Source organism: Hylobates moloch, unplaced genomic scaffold, assembly GCF_009828535.3.
Source record: "Hylobates moloch isolate HMO894 unplaced genomic scaffold, HMol_V3 SCAFFOLD_2, whole genome shotgun sequence".
In the NCBI taxonomy this organism is placed as follows: Eukaryota; Metazoa; Chordata; class Mammalia; order Primates; family Hylobatidae; genus Hylobates; species Hylobates moloch.
Genome location: NW_026652277.1, coordinates 39,890,247 through 39,910,046, shown reverse-complemented (window position 1 = coordinate 39,910,046; position 19,800 = coordinate 39,890,247). Strand labels below are relative to the sequence as shown.

The following is a 19,800-nucleotide window of genomic DNA, read 5'->3' as shown; positions in this document are numbered from 1 at the left end:
TAAAGGAACTATACTAAAAATTTACTATCATGGAATGTGGAATCAATATTTATTAGAATCTTCTTTGACCCAAATGTCATTTTAGTGCATACTCATACAGTTAGTGATTGCAGTTATTTGTAAGATATAGTATTGAATATACATTTAATATTTTGGGGAAGTTCATTAGCTTTCCTGAATATTTCAAATCCTGGATTCTTAGACTTGAAGGAGACCTCCAAAATGGTCTTCTGTTCTAAATTGCAACATTCCATTTGGTAATACTCCTGATAGGTGACCATCCAGCCCCAGTTTGAAAAATACCATGAATAATCTCCTTCTTGATCTGACATTGGCAAACCAAACAGAAATAGGATAAAACAAGATATTATTTTAAAATTACATTATGCTGTTATTTGTCCACTCTATCACTATAGTTGCATTAGTCTGCAATTGAAGGTATTACCTACCAAACTTATGCATTTTTCCACTATTTTATTCTTTATTGCATCTAAAAATGTATAGTTTATGTTGTAAATATATCATAATATTTGTATCACCAGGTGTAGTGAAGTATAAACTTAATAATTCCTGTTAATGTCTGACCTGACACCTTGTAGATGTTCAACAAATGTTGGTCCTGTTCACTTTTCATTTTTGAAAATATAATATTTCATCGAATAGATACTGAGGGTTCTATTGATAATTCTTCAACTTTAAACATAATTTCAATTAGATATAAGCATAATTTTCATCAGATTTAATATGACTTCAATGTTGTGACTACTTAATATAATTTATATCATCTAATATTTGATTGAAGAATATAAATTTGAATGCCACTTATGTCTCTGAAAGAACTTATAATTTTTTGAAAATTCATTCAGTTATAGTTTCTAATTTGATGAAATTAGAGATTTTTAGGATGCACTTTCGTTTTGCAAATTTCACGGAACCTATCCTTTTAATTGATGAGTTATTTAAAAATTTTTTTAACCACAGTTAGATATTTTCATTTTTGGGAATTACAGCACACTTTAAGAATTTTAAAAAATTGGCATAATGTGTGCTACTCATGTGACAGTTGCACTAAAATCCTAGACTCCACCATTACACAATTCATCTATTTAACTAAAAACTACTTGTACCCCTAAAGCTACTGAAATAATACGATTTTTAAAAAAGAATAAAAAGAAGTGTCAATGACTTTTTATCGTTTTTCACATTGGCACTGCTACTGGTAGCCCATAAATTGTAAAATTCGTGCCGGGCACGGTGGCTCACGCTTGTAATCCCAGCACTTTGGGAGGCCGAGGTGGGTGGATCACGAGGTCAGGAGATCGAGACCACGGTGAAACCCCGTCTCTACTAAAAATACAAAAAAATTAGCCGGGCGTGGTGGCGGGCGCCTGTAGTCCCAGCTACTCGGAGAGGCTGAGGCAGGAGAATGGCGTGAACCCGGGAGACGGAGCTTGCAGTGAGCCGAGATTGCGCCACTGCACTCCAGCCTGGGTGACAGAGCGAGACTCCGTCTCAAAAAAAAAAAAAAAAAAAAAAAAAGTTATAAAATTCTTGAGGCAATTGTAAATATACAAGGCTGTGTATAAATCTGATTCATAGCCAATCTTATGAATTCTTACCACAGTAAGAAAAATGAATGGAAGTATAATAGTAACTTTGAGAATGAAAGCTTATATAACTACTTTTATAAAATACATTTCTCTTTAGCAGGAATCAAGGTTTTAATTTTTTGCTTGCTGTTTTCTTAAATTTTTATTTCGTATTTATTTATTTATTTTGTTTTTGAGACAGATTCTCACTCTATTGCCCAGACTGGAGTGCTGTGGCACAATCTTGGCTCACTGCAACCTCCGCCTCCTGGGTTCAAGTGATTCTCATGCCTCAGCCTCCGGAGTATCTGGGACTACAGGTGTACAACACCACCCAATTTTTGTACTTTTAGTAGAGATGAAGTTTCACCGTGTTGGCCAGGTTGGTCTCAAACTCCTGGCCTCAAGCAGTCCACCTGCCTCAGCCTTCCAAAGTGCTGGGACTGCAGGCATGAACTGCTGTGCCTGGCCTAGAATCAAGGTTTTTAGTTCACCTGGTACCATATCTAAGATAAATCTTAGAGCATTTAGGTACTTAATCCAAAAATATATTTTTGCAGTATGCAACTGTCCCTGAAATCCTTGAAATAAAAAGTATAATTTTCTAACTAAAAATGTAGTTTTATATTATAATTTTTCTTTTAAATAATAGTAAAACATATCCATATCTTTCTTACTCTGACTCTAGTGTATATGCATTGGAAAAGGAAAATTCTGTGTTTTAGTATATTTCATACCCAAATTTTCTTTTACTTAATATTTTCAGTATCATCTGTAAAATTGCTTTCATTACTATTTCTTTTGTATTTTGTCTGTTTTGCATGCATTAAAACAAAATGTGAGGGAGGACATTATTTTTGTAATTGTCTGTTCACTGAGATAAACTGAAATGTATATCAAATCAGTCATTAACCCCCAAATTTACCTAAATGATTCCAAATATCCTGGTATTTCTCACAAACAAATTGACTCAGTTTTGTGTTTTTCTCTAGAGGTCCAGGATTGTACTGATGACTGAATAATGTGTCAGGAAAATTGACCTATATGATTTTTTTCTTCACCAACTTATGCCAGTTAGAGTAATTGCATTTTATAATATAATTTTATTGTGAGTAAAATATAAACAGTTGACAATTAAAGTGAAATCATATGAAAATGGGAGACATATTTAACAATGTGAATATCATTGAACAAATGTCTGTTAACAATTTAAAAGTAGTAAAGAGGTAACCAAGTAATTCAAAATCATGAAGTAGTTCTTTATGCTTAGATTCAATTTTAAAGATTTTCTTATCTGTAATTAGAGACTGTCACATTCAGTCATCTGAAAGGCAATACCAGTAAGGATCATCTACTAAATTTTTAAGTCTTGAGAATAGGCATTTTGTATAAGTAAACTCCATTTGTTTGCTCCCTACAATACTCCATATATTAAAAATAACATGTGCCAAAAAGGCTTCACCTTAGAAAATCTGTACAACCTTTATGTGAACGTTAATGAACATTATTTTTAGCAATAGCTTATTAGGAACCCTGATTTTCAAATAAATATGTGAAGATCTTTAATATATGAATATCAGCATTTTCCCAAGAAAGGTAAGTGGATGTTTATTATCTGTGAGTGAGATATATGTCAGTTTAGACATTTAAAAATAAATCACTCTGATTTAATGTTGTAATATAGATTACAAAAACATTCTTAAGCCGTGAAAATGATCTGCCAAATCGGATAAATAAAAAAGTGAAACAGATTTAATCAAAACATTCTTTCCATGGGAGGAGGGTGTTTTTGGTGATAGGAACTCTCTTCCCTGAGAAAATGGAAATGTATTTGGATTTAAAAATTAGAATCAACACATGGATGAAACCATAAATAATACAAATGCAAATTTTACACGTATATTTTCATTACACTATTACCACTGTGATTTTAAATGTAGTATTTAAATACCAATAATGAATTTAGCATAATACTCCTGTTTTAATAAAGCAACTTTATACGGCGATTTTTGTTTTCTTATCCAAACTGAATTATATGTAGTGATGATGATATCACTAGCATCAGATGAATGAAAAAAACTGATTTATGCTGTACAGGTATACAACTCTTTATAAATAATCTTGCAACTTGATACAGAAAGTGTCTATAATTCTGGCATGTTTGACATTCCCATTCAGTCCAACAACTCGTTGACATATACTTAATTTGCTGCTTCTTGAAGGTGTTGCTTGAAGTTTCCTTCTACTTGACAGGTGTCTGACAGTTCAGTCTCACTCAGAGCTTAACAAAATGGGAAAAGAATGCATTATCTAAACCCCTAGGTAATATCCATTTTATGTCATTTTATGACTTTGATAATATCCAGGACTCAATTCTATTCCTCTGGATAGTGAATAATGTGCACTTTTACTTGTGGCTTTTTAAGATATGTGTATATACCTTTAGATTTCCTTTAGACTCTATCTTGAAATGTCAAATCTTTATGCCCTGCCGTTCTTAAACTATAACTGATGTTTACAATATGGAGTGTGAAGGAAATTATGATAAAAATATATTTCCTGGTCACCCACTATTTTGGTCAATTTAGGCTGCTATAGCAAATTACCATAGACTGGGATGCTTAAACAACAGACATTTATGTCTAGCAATTCTGAAGGCTCGACATCTGAGATCAGAACGTCCGCATGGGCAGCTTCTGGTTCAAGCCCTCTTCCTTGTTGCAAACAACCAACTTATATCCTCACATAGCAGAAAGAGAGCAAGCTATACAGGCACTTAATTTCATTAATAGGTTCTACTTAATTATCTCCCAAAGGCCCTAACTCCATATGCTGTGGGGATTAGATTTCACATATAAAATTTTTTGGATATACAAACATTCAATTCATAACACCTACCAAAATCGAAATATTCATAATACGAATAATGCTCTTAGTATCTGGCATCTCTGACAAATTATTTCAGCTGTTTTGCTTTTGAATACATATTTTTATCCATGCAGATTTATCAGAATTCTTCATTTAACTTCAGTACATACACACACACACACACACACACACACATACTCACACACACTTTTTAAGATGTAAGCATATGATTTCATTTTAGAAGCAGACAGAACCATATTATATGTCAGTGTCCACAGTTAAAGTACCTAATAAAAAACTGAGTTTCTAAAGGAAACATATTTTGAGGTGAAAATCTGTTTAGCTTACCAGTATCTATATAATATGTGCAAAATCCTTAACATCGCATTGAAAGATTCTTTGTAACTGATCTTACCATGTATTTTTAGCCTAATTAATCTTCTACATTTACCCTGCCAGTTCTCTGTTCCTACTCATTGATTCCCTAACAATGTAAGGAGAGTTCCTTTGTTAAGGCATTCACAGAAAGTTTTCCCTATTCTTCTCTATCTGAAAAAAAATGTCCTCTATCCTTAGAGATCTAACCCAAAGTCCATGAAGCATTTTATTGATACTTTCATTTTCTGTTGCAGCACTTGCTATTTCTTTTATGCCACAGAGTGGGCACATTTTGTATTTGTGTCTTGTATTATTGCAACTTGATCCTTAGATTGGATCTTATTTTACTTTTGATGTATGTGGTAGTCAGAGGCCTACCAACAGATAGAACCCACACAGTAATTTGGAGAAAGTTTAATATAAAGAATCAGTAGATATAATACAGTATTTATGTAACGGAAGATTAGCTAGTAATAACTAAAGAGGAGTCTAAAGAATATAGTAATAGTAATTATAAGGAGAAACCATTGCCTCTGAAGCTGAGAGGTACCCAAAACGAACCTCCTCATCCCCTGCAAAGCTGATATCCAAACTTTATTTGTGAGGACGTGCCTGTGGCTCACTGGCTGGTAGACAAATTGCTAAGGTGCTGGAACAGCAGGACTTATTGGAAATGTTTTCCTCTGGGATTCCAAATAAGTCACCCATAGGGAGGATCCTAACCAGCAGCACTCCTCTTCAAAGCCATCTAAGGGGTGCCATCTTCGTAGAGGTGCCTCATTGGCAACACTCCACTGCTATGCCATCTGAGAGGGTAATGGAAAATGCTATCCACAAGGAGATTGCACACTGCAAGTTAATGCAAAGCAACTTAAGGCGGTGTGGAAGATGCCATCCACAGGAAGTGTTGGGCTTCAGAACTCACTGAAAAGCCATCAGACAGAGTGTCTGGGTGCTTCTAGCCACCATGTGCTATAGGAGCCAGGTATAGAGGAGCACACTAGGACCAGAAAGAGAAACCTTTCTTCCTCTAGTGTCCCTCCAATGTCATGTACTGACAGAGCTCAAAATGTGCAAGTTCACAAGGGAGAAATATTTATCAAACCCATCTCCATTATTGTAGAGCAGGCAATGGGGGGTGGATTTGGATGTGACAATCAATGTATTCATAATTGGCACAATATACTTATTTATTGACTCTTTGAACAAATCAGAATTTCTTACAAGATAGAAATACATTCTTAACATTCCTTTTGTGCCCAGGATTTTTAAAAAATCTCAAATAAATATTACTATATTTCTCCATCATATTCTTATTAATATAATATAAACTTTATCTTTGACATTTTATGTGCACAAGGTATGTCCTAAGCATTAAAGATAACTGTGTTACATAAGTGCACATTATTTTGCTTAGTAAGTGTATGAGCATGTGTGGGCATGTATGGGTGTATATAAAGTCAATATTTAATTTATGAGTGACCAATTTGAAAATTAATAAAATGGGCTTGTTGAAAGCTAGAAGCTAGCTACTTTAAACATCAGAAAGACAAATGACAAGTCTTGGTATCAGCTAGTCAAAAATATAAGTTTTTACCTTTGAAAGGATTATGCCACACATTGATTTCCTAATTTTTTTTTTTTTTTTTGAGATGGAGTCTCGCTCTGTCGCCCAGGCTGGAGTGCAGTGGCGCGATCTCGGCTCACTGCAAGCTCCACCTCCCGGGTTCACGCCATTCTTGTGCCTCAGCCTCTCCGAGTAGCTGGGACTACAGGCGCCCGCCACCACGCCCGGCTAATTTTTTGTATTTTCAGTAAATACGGGGTTTCACCGTGGTCTCGATCTCCTGACCTCGTGATCCGCCCGCCTCAGCCTCCCAAAGTGCTGGGATTACAAGCGTGAGCCACCGCGCCCGGCCTGATTTCCTAATTTAAATAAAGGCAGGTATAGGAAATTTACTTTAGGTTTCCATCTTTGAATGTTATAAAATATTGTACTAACACATGTTTTTTTCTGAAATGTTATAATCTTATTATACTTGAAGAATAACATTGGGGCTGGGTGTAGTGGCTCATGCCTGTAATCTCAATACTTTGGGAGGCTGAGGCAGGGGGATTGCTTGAGCAAAGGAGTTCAATACCAGCCTGGGCAACATGATGATACCTCATCTCTACAAAATAAATAAAAACTAACTGGGCATTGTGGTGTGTACCTGTATTCCCAGCTACTTGGGAGGCTGAGGTGGAAAGATCACCTGAGTCCAGGAGGCTGCAGTGAGCCGTGATCATATCACTGTACTCCAGCCAAGGTGACAGTGCAAGACCCTGTCTCAAAAAAAAAAAACCAAAAAAACAACCAACCAACCAAACAAACAAAAAACCCCTCACAAACAAAAGAGCAATATTGTTTTTAAAAGCACATTTTACTGGCTGAGCATGGTGCTCATGCCTGTAATCCCAGCACCTTGGGAGGCCAAGCCAGGTGGATCACCTGAGGTCAGGAGTTCGAGATCAGCCTAGGCAACACGGTGAAACCCCGTCTCTACTAAAAATACAAAATTAGCCAGATGTGGTGGCACATGCTTGTAATCCTAGCTACTTGGGAGGCTGAGTCAGGAGAATCACTTGAACCTGGGAGGCGGAGGATGTGGTAAGCTGAAATCGCACCATTACACTCCAGTCTGGCCAATAAGAGTAAATCTCTGTCTCACCAAAAAATAAAAATAAAAAAGAACATTTTACCAAAGATGTACCTTAACCCATTTATGCCTAGTGTACTTTAACCCATTTGTCTTCAAATTTATTCACATTAAAACCTTATTATTGCTCATACATTAATGCATGTTTCCTTGTTTTCAGGTTTATGTATACTGATTGTCTGTTACATAGCCAGGCAAAATAAATGTCAGAGTTTGGTAAAGGTTTCCACAGGGAGAAGGGAAGAGTGTTTGCAAATGAAGGTTAAATATGCTAAAATTACAAAACTTACAAATATCTTAAGTATTTTCTACGAAACGATGCATAAATATTTGCTACTAAAAGAGTTCTGGCATTTGATTCATGTGGTCTAGATTCAGATTCTACCTTTTCATTCACTATTTAAAGTTTACATAACTCTTCTGGAAAATGGGGATTCTAATAGTACTAGTTTATGAAAGAGTTTTTGTGGATTTAGTAAAAGATTAAACTCATTAACAACTTACAAAGCTTTGCTGTATTGAAAATTGAGGAGAAATAACTTTACAATAAATAAAAACTGTTGAATTTAAAAACAGGGATATAGTGTACATGTATCTGCAGTTCTTCTCTCTCTTCTAAGGTTTACTTTGTACATAACTACCTAGCTGCCCTTCATGTACCTTAGAACTTCATCTACTATCCTTAAAATCTAGTCCTATGTTTTAACCATCTTGGATATGGTCCAGCCATATCTCTCATAAGGCCATATCTCCCCATAAATATCTAATGCTCAATTTTATGAAAATTGCTGACAATTCCTTGCGATTGTTTTTTATGCTTCCTTATTTTTTTAAATCTTATATTTTATCTGGAATGCCATTTAATAATGTTTAATTGATTTGTATCAAAACTACTGGGATTTGTTGATGGCTTACCTTATGTTAGATATTCGGCTTTTTTTTTTTTTTTTTTTGGAGAGATGGTGTCTTACTATATTGCCCATGCTAGTCTCAAACTCCTTGGCTCAGGTGGTCCTCTCCCGTGGCCTCTCAAACTGTTGAGATTATAGGTATGACCCATTGCGCATAGCCTTGCCAATTTTTTACACATATTATTTAATGTAAGTTCTATGGCAATTTAGTGAAGAAATAGATACAGGGAAATTTTATTTCATGTCCAAGTTTACAGAATTATAAGTGGTAGAGTCAGGCCAATGTTATGTTTGTCACTAAAAACGATGCTATCCAAAAGATGCTGCAAAACTGACCTCAATCATATTCATCTGTGTGAAACCTTTTCTGACATATCTACATGTGAGATATTGATAATCATGTTCTCTTTGTTATCACTATATCCACAACTGTTTCTGTTATCTCAGGTGTCACACTAAACTTCAACTGTGAATTTTATGTCTGTTATTCCCACTTAACTATAAACTGAGAAGCAGAATAACAGTATTTTAAAAATCATAACCTCTTGCCCAGTGTATAGTTAGTTCTCAATAAATTCCATTTGAATGAATGAATGAATAATACAGATTCCCTCTTTTATTTTGTATTCAACTTCACCCATACAAGACAGACTGCAAGTGTCATTAGCTATTATCTTTGTATTCAGGAAACATTAAAAAAGAAAAATGGCATTTGAGATGGGTGTTGAAAGATAATGACGGAGAATTTTGACAGGTGGAGGTAGAATGAGAAAAGGCATTACAAACGAAGGCCCAACTTAATAAGAGCTATTTTGCCTATACTAATGGAGAGTTAACAGTCTGATTTGGTGTATTGCTTGGAAATGATCTTGCTCACAAACTTACTAGCTGTTCAATTTAGTTTTAAGTAAATGGGCAAGTGGCAAAAATATGAGGAAGTCAGAGGAACATTTCTTATATTAACTTGATGAGTTGCTATACCATTGAAATCTCTTACCTCACCCAGAACAGTCCCTCTGGAAGTGCTCTTTCATACTTTATGTCTCTTCTGGGTGTGCGAGGCAAACATGAAGGTTATATCAGACACATATGAATATACTCAATGAATTTCTGCCTATGGACAACTACCCTTTTGCAATACTTATTTGAAGCATGTTTTCTACATGAATAATATCTTGAAGATGAAATTATGTAATTGGATCTGTAATTTATCTGCTTGATATACCCTTCACAATAATTCTATAGCACATAAATTTTCTCATTTTTAAATATTTATGAAGAAGCTTATGTCGCAAGAGCTTCATTCTCACTGTGTATACCTGAATGCTGTGATAGGTTAGTAATGGGCACTGAATCAGAACTATTTATTTCTATCCTACACCAAAGCCCTTGTTTTATAAACTAGGCAACTTTACTCCCAGCGTGAGCATGAGCATGAGCAAATGTTACGGCAACAGGAAAGCATACTGTCATTCAAAGAATTATCTAGAAAGTGGATAGTTTTGGCCAAATCTGAGATTCTCAGTGCTGTTTGTACATCACAATCACCCATGGGAGGTTTTAAAACTTATGCTCAGACATCACCACAAATCTCCACCACAGACCAATTCAACCCAATTGCTGAGAGAGGGGTCCTGGCATCAGAAGTTTTTAAGCTCCTGAGTGATTCTAATGTGCAGCCAGTACTGAGAACCACTGGACTAAAATAAAGGACACATGTACGGGGGCAGCATGAAGAGTGAATAGGGTTTAAAAAGGAATATTAGAATCAGATTGGCAGGATAAAGCCCCAACAGCCTCACTCAGTAACTGTGTGATCTTGGGCTAATTACTAAACTTCTTGAAATCTCTATTTTCCTGTAAGATGGGGATAAACTAAAGCATGTGAAATACTTAGTATTTGGAGTCACTTTAATTAATGGTAATTTTTACCATTTAAAAAAACATAAATTTTAAAAATGATAATAGGACTATGTTGTGGAAATATTTGACTACTAACTGCAGGAAGGGATATTACTACAACAGCATAGATGACAAAAACAAATTAGAGATATATTTTTTGCTCAGATGCTTAAAATATTTTTCTTTTCATATCTTGTTTGCAGTTAAGTAATCTTTGGTATTAATTAAGCAGTTTTAATTGCAGTAAGCTTATAAATTATTAGTACTCCATAATGAAGAGAAATGATAAAAGTCTGTCTTGTTTTGATATTATATAAATAATAGAATTATAACGTGCTTTCTTTTACTAAGCATCAGATATTTTTCAGATGAATAGAATTTTGATGAGTTAACTACCAACTGCATAGTACCACTTACAATCTTATTTTTGAAAGACACTGTTTGTCTTGAAACAATCTAGAACTGACAAATGACAACATAAGATACTCTGCTTTGCATATTAAAAGACTTTCACATTCAGTTCTCATTTGGTTCTGCCCACAGCCCTGAGACATGGGAATTAATGAGTTTTATAAAGTTATTGGCTTTTAGGGGAGAGGGCTATGACAAGAATCCTTCCCTTCTAACTTTGAATGTAATGCTGCTTTTATGACACACATACTTATTTGGAATATGTTGAAAGTCTAGAAACTAAGAATTAATATGTAGGCAAAAGGACCAGTGTAATGCTATGAACTCGGTGTGAGTAGATCTTAGGGATTCTAAAGGGCACTCTGATGCCTTGTAGATTTAAGCTGAAAGTCAGAGAAACAGTTAAGACAGCAGAAACCTAAAAATACTCAAAATATCAAATAGGCAGAGTTAACTCTACCAAAGTCAGAATGACTCAAGACACTGTTAGCAGCAAATGAAAACAGCACTATACAACCTCTGGTTTGCTTATGGTACTTACTAGAAGTGAATAGTCTTGGCTGCAATGAACTTTATAGAAAGTGTTTATCTTAGAGAATGTCAGAATCCTATAAATACCCTGAAAATAGCAGGTGGCATAATGTCTTCTGCAGTCTCGTTTCAGCAGATAAACTTCTTCAGTTCTATTTAGAATGCATTTTTTGTACTACGGTTGATATTTCAGGCTACAGTGATGTATATACAAATATCTTCAACATTCTATTAATTTCAGGTTCAATTTTTACTGAAATCAATATCTATTAAAATTATCATAATTAATAATCTTATTTTAAATTGTACAAAATTCCTATTCTCTTGTATCAATATAATATCAAATTAGATGTTTAAAAATCCGATTTTCTTTTTTTCTTTTTTTGAGACGGAGTCTCGCTCTGTCGCCCAGGCTGGAGTGCAGTGGCGCAATCTCGGCTCACTGCAAGCTCCGCCTCCCGGGTTCACGCCATTCTCCTGCCTCAGCCTCTCCGAGTAGCTGGGACTACAGGCGCCCGCCACCATGCCCGGCTAATTTTTTGTATTTTTAGTAGAGACGGGGTTTCACCGTGGTCTCGATCTCCTGACCTCGTGATCCGCCCGCCTCAGCCTCCCAAAGTGCTGGGATTACAAGCGTGAGCCACCGTGCCCGGCCCTGATTTTCAAATAAAATAACCTAGAAGCAATACTATAATCATCTTCCCTAATACATATATTTAAGATAAAACAGCTAATTATAAACAACTTATACATGGAAGTATGCATAAATATTGTGATTTTTACTTAACACAGTGATAAAGAAATTGATATATTTAAATAACAATATATATAGCCAATTTGGAATTTAGGTATACTCCAAAAGTAGATATTTTGAATTGATATGTTTAACTGGCTTAATTCAACATAATTTAGGCCAGATATTTCTTAAAATTATGTTTATTTCTAAAGTAATGAGTGCTTCTTGTAAATAATTCCAATACAAAAATATGTGGAGCAAAATGCGACATTAAGAAGTACACCGGGGGGGAGGGACAGCATTAGGAGATATACCTAATGCTAAATGACGAGTTAATGGGTGCAGCAAAACAACATGGCACATGGATACATATGTAACAAACCTGCACATTGTGCACATGTACCCTAAAACCTAAAGTATAATAATAATAAAAAAAAAGAAGTACACCAAAATTAGGATGGTCAGTGCCTCTGGCAATGAGGGAATGGGATTAGAAGAGAGAACAAAATGGTTGACAGTCTTATCTGTCATGCTTAAGTTATTTCATAAATAAGGTTAAAATGATGAAATGTTTCTACTGATAACCACGGATTCTATGTAAGAATTTGTTACAGTATTTTTGTAGCTGTTTGTGTTTTTTAAGTTTGTCAAAAGTGTTTAAGATTTAAATTTGACCATATTACTAGGTAATTGATCTTGATTTCAGTTAATACCCTGGAGTTACATAAACAGAAATTTAAAATAATATTTTTGATTCTACAAGCATTCCACATTCATTAATGTAATACAAGAAAACCAGATCATTCTACTGTGATCAATTTACAAATTGTGTTGGAATCTGCCTGCATATAGCCCATCCCCTCAGTAAGGCACCATAAAAGCTATTTTAAGTAATGTTCTCTCAATCATAATAAAACACACATAGCAAGACCAAAAGGCAGTGATTCCTTTTTCCATTTCCATGTAACTTGTCCTCAAGCTAAGCAGTCCGGCAACTCAAGCAAAAACTGTGTTTCATAATATGAACAGCCACTTAAATACTTTCTCCCCATCTCTTTATGTTTCACTGCTGGGGAAGTTAATAATGATCAAAGTAGGAAGATTTTTTTTTTTTTTTAAATCAAAGTCCGTTTAAAAAAACCTAAAGTTCTGCCATAAATGTCTAGCAGGTGCTGATGGTCACCTGCCACACTTGCACCAGATTGTCTATGTAGCCAGCAGTCTGGCCATCAGCAGACCAGAGAGGTGCAATGGGGAGTCTCTGCCTTGCTGCAGATTCTGATAATTTCTTGCTTAATTTCTATGATGGTCTTTCCTTCTAAGTCCCGGATCTTGATGCTGAGGCCTGTGCTAGCTCAGAACCAGTAGCAGTTGAGGCTAAAGCACAGAGCATTGATGATATTCCCACCATATGGCATATCAAGGTGCTCGCCTTTGTTGAGATTGCATGGCATGGCATGGCCAGCATTGCCTCCAGAAGCACAGAGGGATCCATCTGGAGAGACAGTCACAGTGTTCAGATGGGCCGTGTAGCCAAAGTGATTCATCTTCAGCTTGCAGTTAGCCAGATTCTGTACCTTGACCAGCTTGTCCCAGCTACAGAGGTGATAGTGTTGCTGCTGTTATGTGAGAAGTGGACATAAGACACCCACTCTGAGTGGCTGTCCACCTGGACAGTGTATTTGTATATACTCAGGATTATAACCATAACTAGATGGTTTTATCTCAGGATCTAGAGACAATCTACTGGTTATCAATGGAGAAGGCCACACTCAACATGTCCTTGGTATGGCCTACAGATCATCTCATAGTGATGCCATTTGTCAGATCCCAGAAGCACAGGTTTCCATCTCAGGAGCCTGAGAGGAAAGTGGCCACCTGAAGAGATGATTCTGTCATAGACAAAGTGGGAATGACCCTTCAGGGCATACTGTGGGATGCCATAGTTGGTTTCGTCCCTGTTCAACGTCCACATGATGATGGTTTTGTCTCGAGAGGTGGACTGTATCATGTCCAGGGTAGTAGCGATCTGGTTACCCAGCTATTGTGGTCTTCGAGAGTGTCACAAAGGGTCATCTGCTCTGTCATGGTAGTGAGGTCAGGTGGTCACTGCAGCAACAAGTATGCCACTCAGACCAGAGGGACAAACACCACAGCCAGTCCTGCCACAGCCCTGCCACAAAAAAGTGAGCCAAGCAGGTGATTTTAATACATGAAAAGTACAAAGTATAGACATAGGATGGACTAGTTTCACTAATTTAGAGTCTATGTGAAGGGCAGTAATTGGAGAAGGTAATTATGTACAAAAGTATCTTGGAGCTGGTTGACTTGTTTGCCCTTTGCCCTTTATGAGTCATATATATATATATGGAGAAAAGAAGTTGTCTATTGCCAGTTGGTACAAGGATTAAAATTAGGAACTATGAACATTTCATGAATATTTCATGGCAGAATTTTTGACAATATATAAGTAATGAAAAAGCAGCCTTTTATATTTAAAATATACAGAGCTTATCTCTTATTTGCTGCCAATCCCTAGCACCCTGTACATGATTGATCTATTGATATTTGCTAAATTTGTCAAAGGACATTAATAATTTATTGAATCCATAATAGGTGACATGAGAGAAATCAGCTCAGGGAAGCAAATTATGCTGTCTGTAGTCACATAGAAAGGTTGGAACCTGGATGGCAACACAGGTCTGTTTGACTAGAAAATTCCAATCCATCTTCTTGTCAACTGAATAGTATTTATATTTATTAGAAACAGTCACTCAAAAGTTCTAGATTAAAAATATATCTAGATCATCACACAATAAAAAACATCTTACATCTTCCTTAAGTTATGATTAATTTTAGTGTGTCAGTAATAAGATAAATTAGTTGTTTGGTAAAGAGGTGCTAATCTGATAAACTCTGAAATTCTTTCTAAGCCCTTTTGTTTATTTATCTTACCATGGATACAAAAATGGCCACAAAATAAGAATGTGACTATTTTCCTAGGAGTGTACATTGTCCACCCCAGTGCCTGACAGGTCGAACTGTTTGTGATGACTCCAGAATACTCTGAATCCCATCAGTAATTCCTTCCAGTGTTGTCAATGAAATTTAGAATAGGGATTGGTGCTAGTAGGAACAGGGAAGGTGTCTCTGGGGTTGCCTAATAACTAATATTATGGATAATATCTAATACAAAGGGATCTTCAATCTGGCTGGTAATTCAGGGGAGATAGGATGAAGTGAAACATCTCTGAAATGTCTGAGCTGGATAAGGAAGGGTAGGCCAGGTGAACAGGAATGTTGGGAGTTTGACCTGTAGGCTAAGAAAGATGTAGATAAAGGCATTTTTGCCTGCTTAGGCTGAGGTTCTCTTCCTTTTTAAATAGAATCCATAAGATACCATTAGGTTATTATATTTGGTGGAGGTTATTGAAATTTATCATTACTTGTGTATTTGAAAATTATATGATCTTCTTTATTATCTCCAAATGTTTAAGTCTCTGCTGGGTAGTAGCTATGATTTTTTCCCCATTTCTTTTGTTCGTTTGTTTCTAGCAGTTTTTGCCAGCTATTCCCTGGTACCTGTGACACCCTTTTTTGCTAAGAAAATACTTCTGTCTTGGGTGCTAGTTTCATGGCTAGGGTTGTATATTCTCAAAAGAATAAATTAATTATTAACGTGTGTTTCTGAAAATAAACTTTTATTATTTATTTCAAAATTTAATAACAGTTGAAAGCCATGAATTACTCTTTTAAAAAAACTAAAGCCCCGTCTGGGAAGTGAGGAGTGCCTCTGCCCGGCCACCCATCGTCTGGGAAGTGAGGAGCCCCTCTGCCCAGCCTCCCATCGTCTGGGAAGTGAGGAGCACCTCTGCCCGGCCACCCATCGTCTGGGAAGTGAGGAGCGCCTCTGCCCAGCCACCTATCGTCTGGGAAGAAGTGAGGAGCGTCTCTGCCTGGCCGCCCCGTCTGGGAAGTGAAGAGCGCCTCTGCCCGGCCGCCCCGTGTCTGGGAAGAAGTGAGGAGCGCCTCTGCCCGGCCGCTCCGTCTCGGAGGTCTACCACGGAGGCCAGAAGCAATGTGGGGGCTGGACGTGGTGGCTCACGCCTGTGGTCCCGGCACTCTGGGGGGCGAGGCGGGTTGATCACTTTGGGCTAGGAGTTCGAGACCAGTCTGGCCAACATGGCGAAACATGAAAAATACAACAGACAAACCAACCAACCAACTCAGTGACAACAAAACAGGTCTACCCTGGAGTCATACTCTATTTTTTTCTATTTCCCTCCCTTTCTGATCCTTTATCCCACTTTCTTTTTCTTCCTCTTCCTTCTCCCTCTTCTTTGTCAAATTGAGGATTGAGTTATTATCACTGATCCATATAAAGTCCCTCTCACATTTATGTTAACTCCCACCCCCCATTTCTATTCCCCGACTTCCCATGTGCAACCTTCCTAATATGTCTGATATGCATCTTTTTGTTTGTATGTATTTTTAGAAAATGTTTATTGTTTTTGTGTGCAAAAAAAATTTAAAAAAAAAAGTTCTCCATTAATTTGAGCTCTGAAAAAAAAATAAATAAAAATAAAAAAAATAAAACTCAAAAAAAAAAAAAAAAGAAAATTATAATTGTCAGACCCACCTCAAAGCTCTGCCTTTGTACCTTATCAGTCCATTCCCCTTGCATTTATGTGTAACAAGGTTACTCTTTTAGTTTATGTTAATTGCTGATATATCTACTCATAAACTACTCTATGAATAATATTAAGAATTTGGATTGACTAAGAAATTAACTTTAAATTGCCTCTATAAACATTAAACTTTACCTTTAGATATTGTTTTTTAGGAAAATCCATCAAGTGCTCCTTTGTAATTAATAAAATAATCAAAATAGGTTGTTAGAAAAACTATTAAACACATTGAAGCTATAGCAATAATGACATGATAACCAGATAAATATATGAAAGTTTATAATCCACAATTTATTTTTCATATCCACAAATTTCTGAATAAAAAGGTATTAACATGTATCCCAGAACTTAAAGTATAATTAAAAATAAATAAAAAATTTTTTTAAAGTATTAACATAGATCTGCCCATTTAAGAAATATTTCCATGACAGACACTGAGATACTTTGCAAACAATCTCCCACCTCTTCTTCTGATTTAGTTCATGTGTTATGCCCAGGGATGAAAAACCAGTAGTAAACCAGGGTACAACTAGCCTAAAGAGCACTTTTGTGCAAATTACAATAAAAAATCATCCTATGAACTCAAGGATGATGAACAGAAAAAAATTCACCTTCCATTGGGGCCCACAGTCTGTTCAGAAGAATCCAGATTGAGCTTCAGCCCCTACTAAAACTCTTGGCTAAATACCAAGTTACATGAACATATGCAGCAGCTCTGCTTATCAGGTGTGCTATGGCAATGAGGAGGGCTACAAATATGCTGAGATGTTGATTCTTCAGCTGTCATGACAGCGAAGTGAGTCTTAACATGGCCAAATGCCATGAACAGAACACCTCCAGGCTTCTGCAGTCTTGTCTGTTTACTCCAACATCTCATACCTCTATCATTATTTGCTATGTGACATGACACAAGAAAGGCTAAAACCAGTCTTGGTCATACTGTTCCTATTCACTTATGGGTATTTAAAGGTAGATGTTTTAGTAAGCTAGGTTGCATATTATTCCCATATAAATGAGAGCCATCTCTGCCCCCAACAGAAACCATGTTGTCAAAATAGCATGTAATGCAAGGAGCCAAGGCAGCCCATATGCAGGCCTGAAGGAATGCTCAGTAGACACCTGGACGTTGTGCCATCAGCAAAAAAGGAAACAGCCTTCATGTTCTTACCAACACTGGGGAGCTACTTAATTCATTTTCTGGAGCCCATGTTAGGAGAAATATTAAATGTCCTAACTGCTTAAGCCACTTTTGGTTTGATATATTGCTACTTGTAGCTGAAAGTATCCTGAGTGTTCCAACTTGGCACTCCTTCAGTGAATACTCAGTACAGCAGCCAGAGTGATCCTATTAAAACACAAGTGGCATCTTGTCACCCTTCTGCTCAAAATTCTCAGTAGTTTTCTGTTTCATTCAGAGTAAATGCCAAAGTCCTTTTTCAGAGCTAGAAATCCTGTGTAATCTGCCCTTGCTCGGTCTCCTGCTTTCCTCCTACCTTCTCTGAATTCATTCCTACTTATTTCTCTTTGTCCATTTTATGTAAACAGACAAGGCATGCATCCAACGTAGGGTCTTTGCACTTGCTATCCTCTGCCTTGAAAACTCTTTTCCCTGATAGCTTCATGGATTGATTCCTAAGACTCTTTTGCTCTTTACATTAATCTTCCTCTCTCATTGAGGCTTTTCCTGGATGCACCATCTAATGACCTTCCAACCACCAGTCCCTAACACACCATATTTTCTATCTTCCTTCCTGCTCTATATTTCTCCATAGTACTTATGTATAACATGTTTTAGTTTTTAATTAATTATCTCATTTGTGGTCTGTTATTCCCACTGGAATGTAAGTTCCAAAAGTGATTTTTGCCAGTTTTGCTCCATACTGCATGTCCAATATCCATAATAGTACCTAGGACTTAGAAGGCTCTTAATAAATATTTGTCAAACGCGTGAATCATAGGAGTTAAGCTTACTAGACTACTTGCATTACATTATTCTAGCTTTAAATGTGACAATTTATAATTATCTGTATAAAATAACCAATATATTTAAATTAATTTAGTACTTTTGTACAAAACCTTATATTGATTTGCAAATCAGCTGATTTAAAATGTCAAGTATTGCAACATGAGTTTTTCATATAAAAATTAGAAAGACTTAGGCAATCTGATTTTATAGACTGGTAATTGGTTTGATCGATATAATGTTATTTCCTTTATATCCAAGTGCTTTCATGGTGTGGCCTTGGGATACTATGAGTTCATTGAGAAGAGTTCGTTGATATGTTTTAGGTTTCATATTCTGAGATAGGAGTTTTTATGTTTCATCAAAAATATCCAAAATTATATGGGAAGGCTATTGAAATACTCTTCTCCCCTCTAGTTACATTCCTGTGTAAAGCTGGGCCTTCTTCATATTTCAATTCATGTTTCTTAACAAATTGAGTAGAAAATCAGATAAAAGAATCCACTTATCCTCTATTAAGTCAAATACCAAGGGATTTGCAAGTGTCAGGCAATTAAACTGTTCTCTTTTATTTAGAACTATGTGTATTTATCCAAAAAATATTTATTTATATTAATGTTTAATTAATTTATTATTAATGAATGAAAAAGCATATAGGAAATTGTCAGGTTAATTTTGGGTGCAATAAACATCAACAGGTATAATCCACATTAAAAAAAACTCTTTGGAGAACTCAATACTTTTTAGCAACGTCAAGGGATCCTGAGATTAAAAAAAGAAAAAAAAAAAGAGGGAGTCAATTTTTGTTACTATGTCCCTTCTGCCTTTATTTGTTAAACATTTATGTGTTTAACACCACCCAGCCCCATCAAGACACGATGTTCTACCATCCTGGTAGTATATCTTCACACTACTCAGTTTTGTTTAAATGCTAAATAGCTTTTAATCATATTATCTTAAATATGATTTTTTTCTCCAGCCAAGACACCAGTATTTCAGAGAAGCCATTTCATGGCAGTGACTCACACTTTTTTTTTCTTTTTATTATTATTATTATTATTATTATTATACTTTAAATTTTAGGGTACATGTGCACAATGTGCAGGTTTTTTACATATGTATCC

The 19,800-nt window shown here is 36.0% G+C and overlaps 1 protein-coding gene and 1 pseudogene across 1 annotated transcript in view; one reads left to right on the top strand and one right to left on the bottom strand.

Moving 5' to 3' along the window:
- Positions 1 to 19,800, top strand: part of GRID2 (glutamate ionotropic receptor delta type subunit 2) — a 1,490,978-nt gene that overhangs the window by 504,628 nt on the left and 966,550 nt on the right. The window lies entirely within an intron of this gene.
- Positions 5,831 to 15,786, bottom strand: LOC131382204 (small ribosomal subunit protein RACK1-like; annotated as a pseudogene).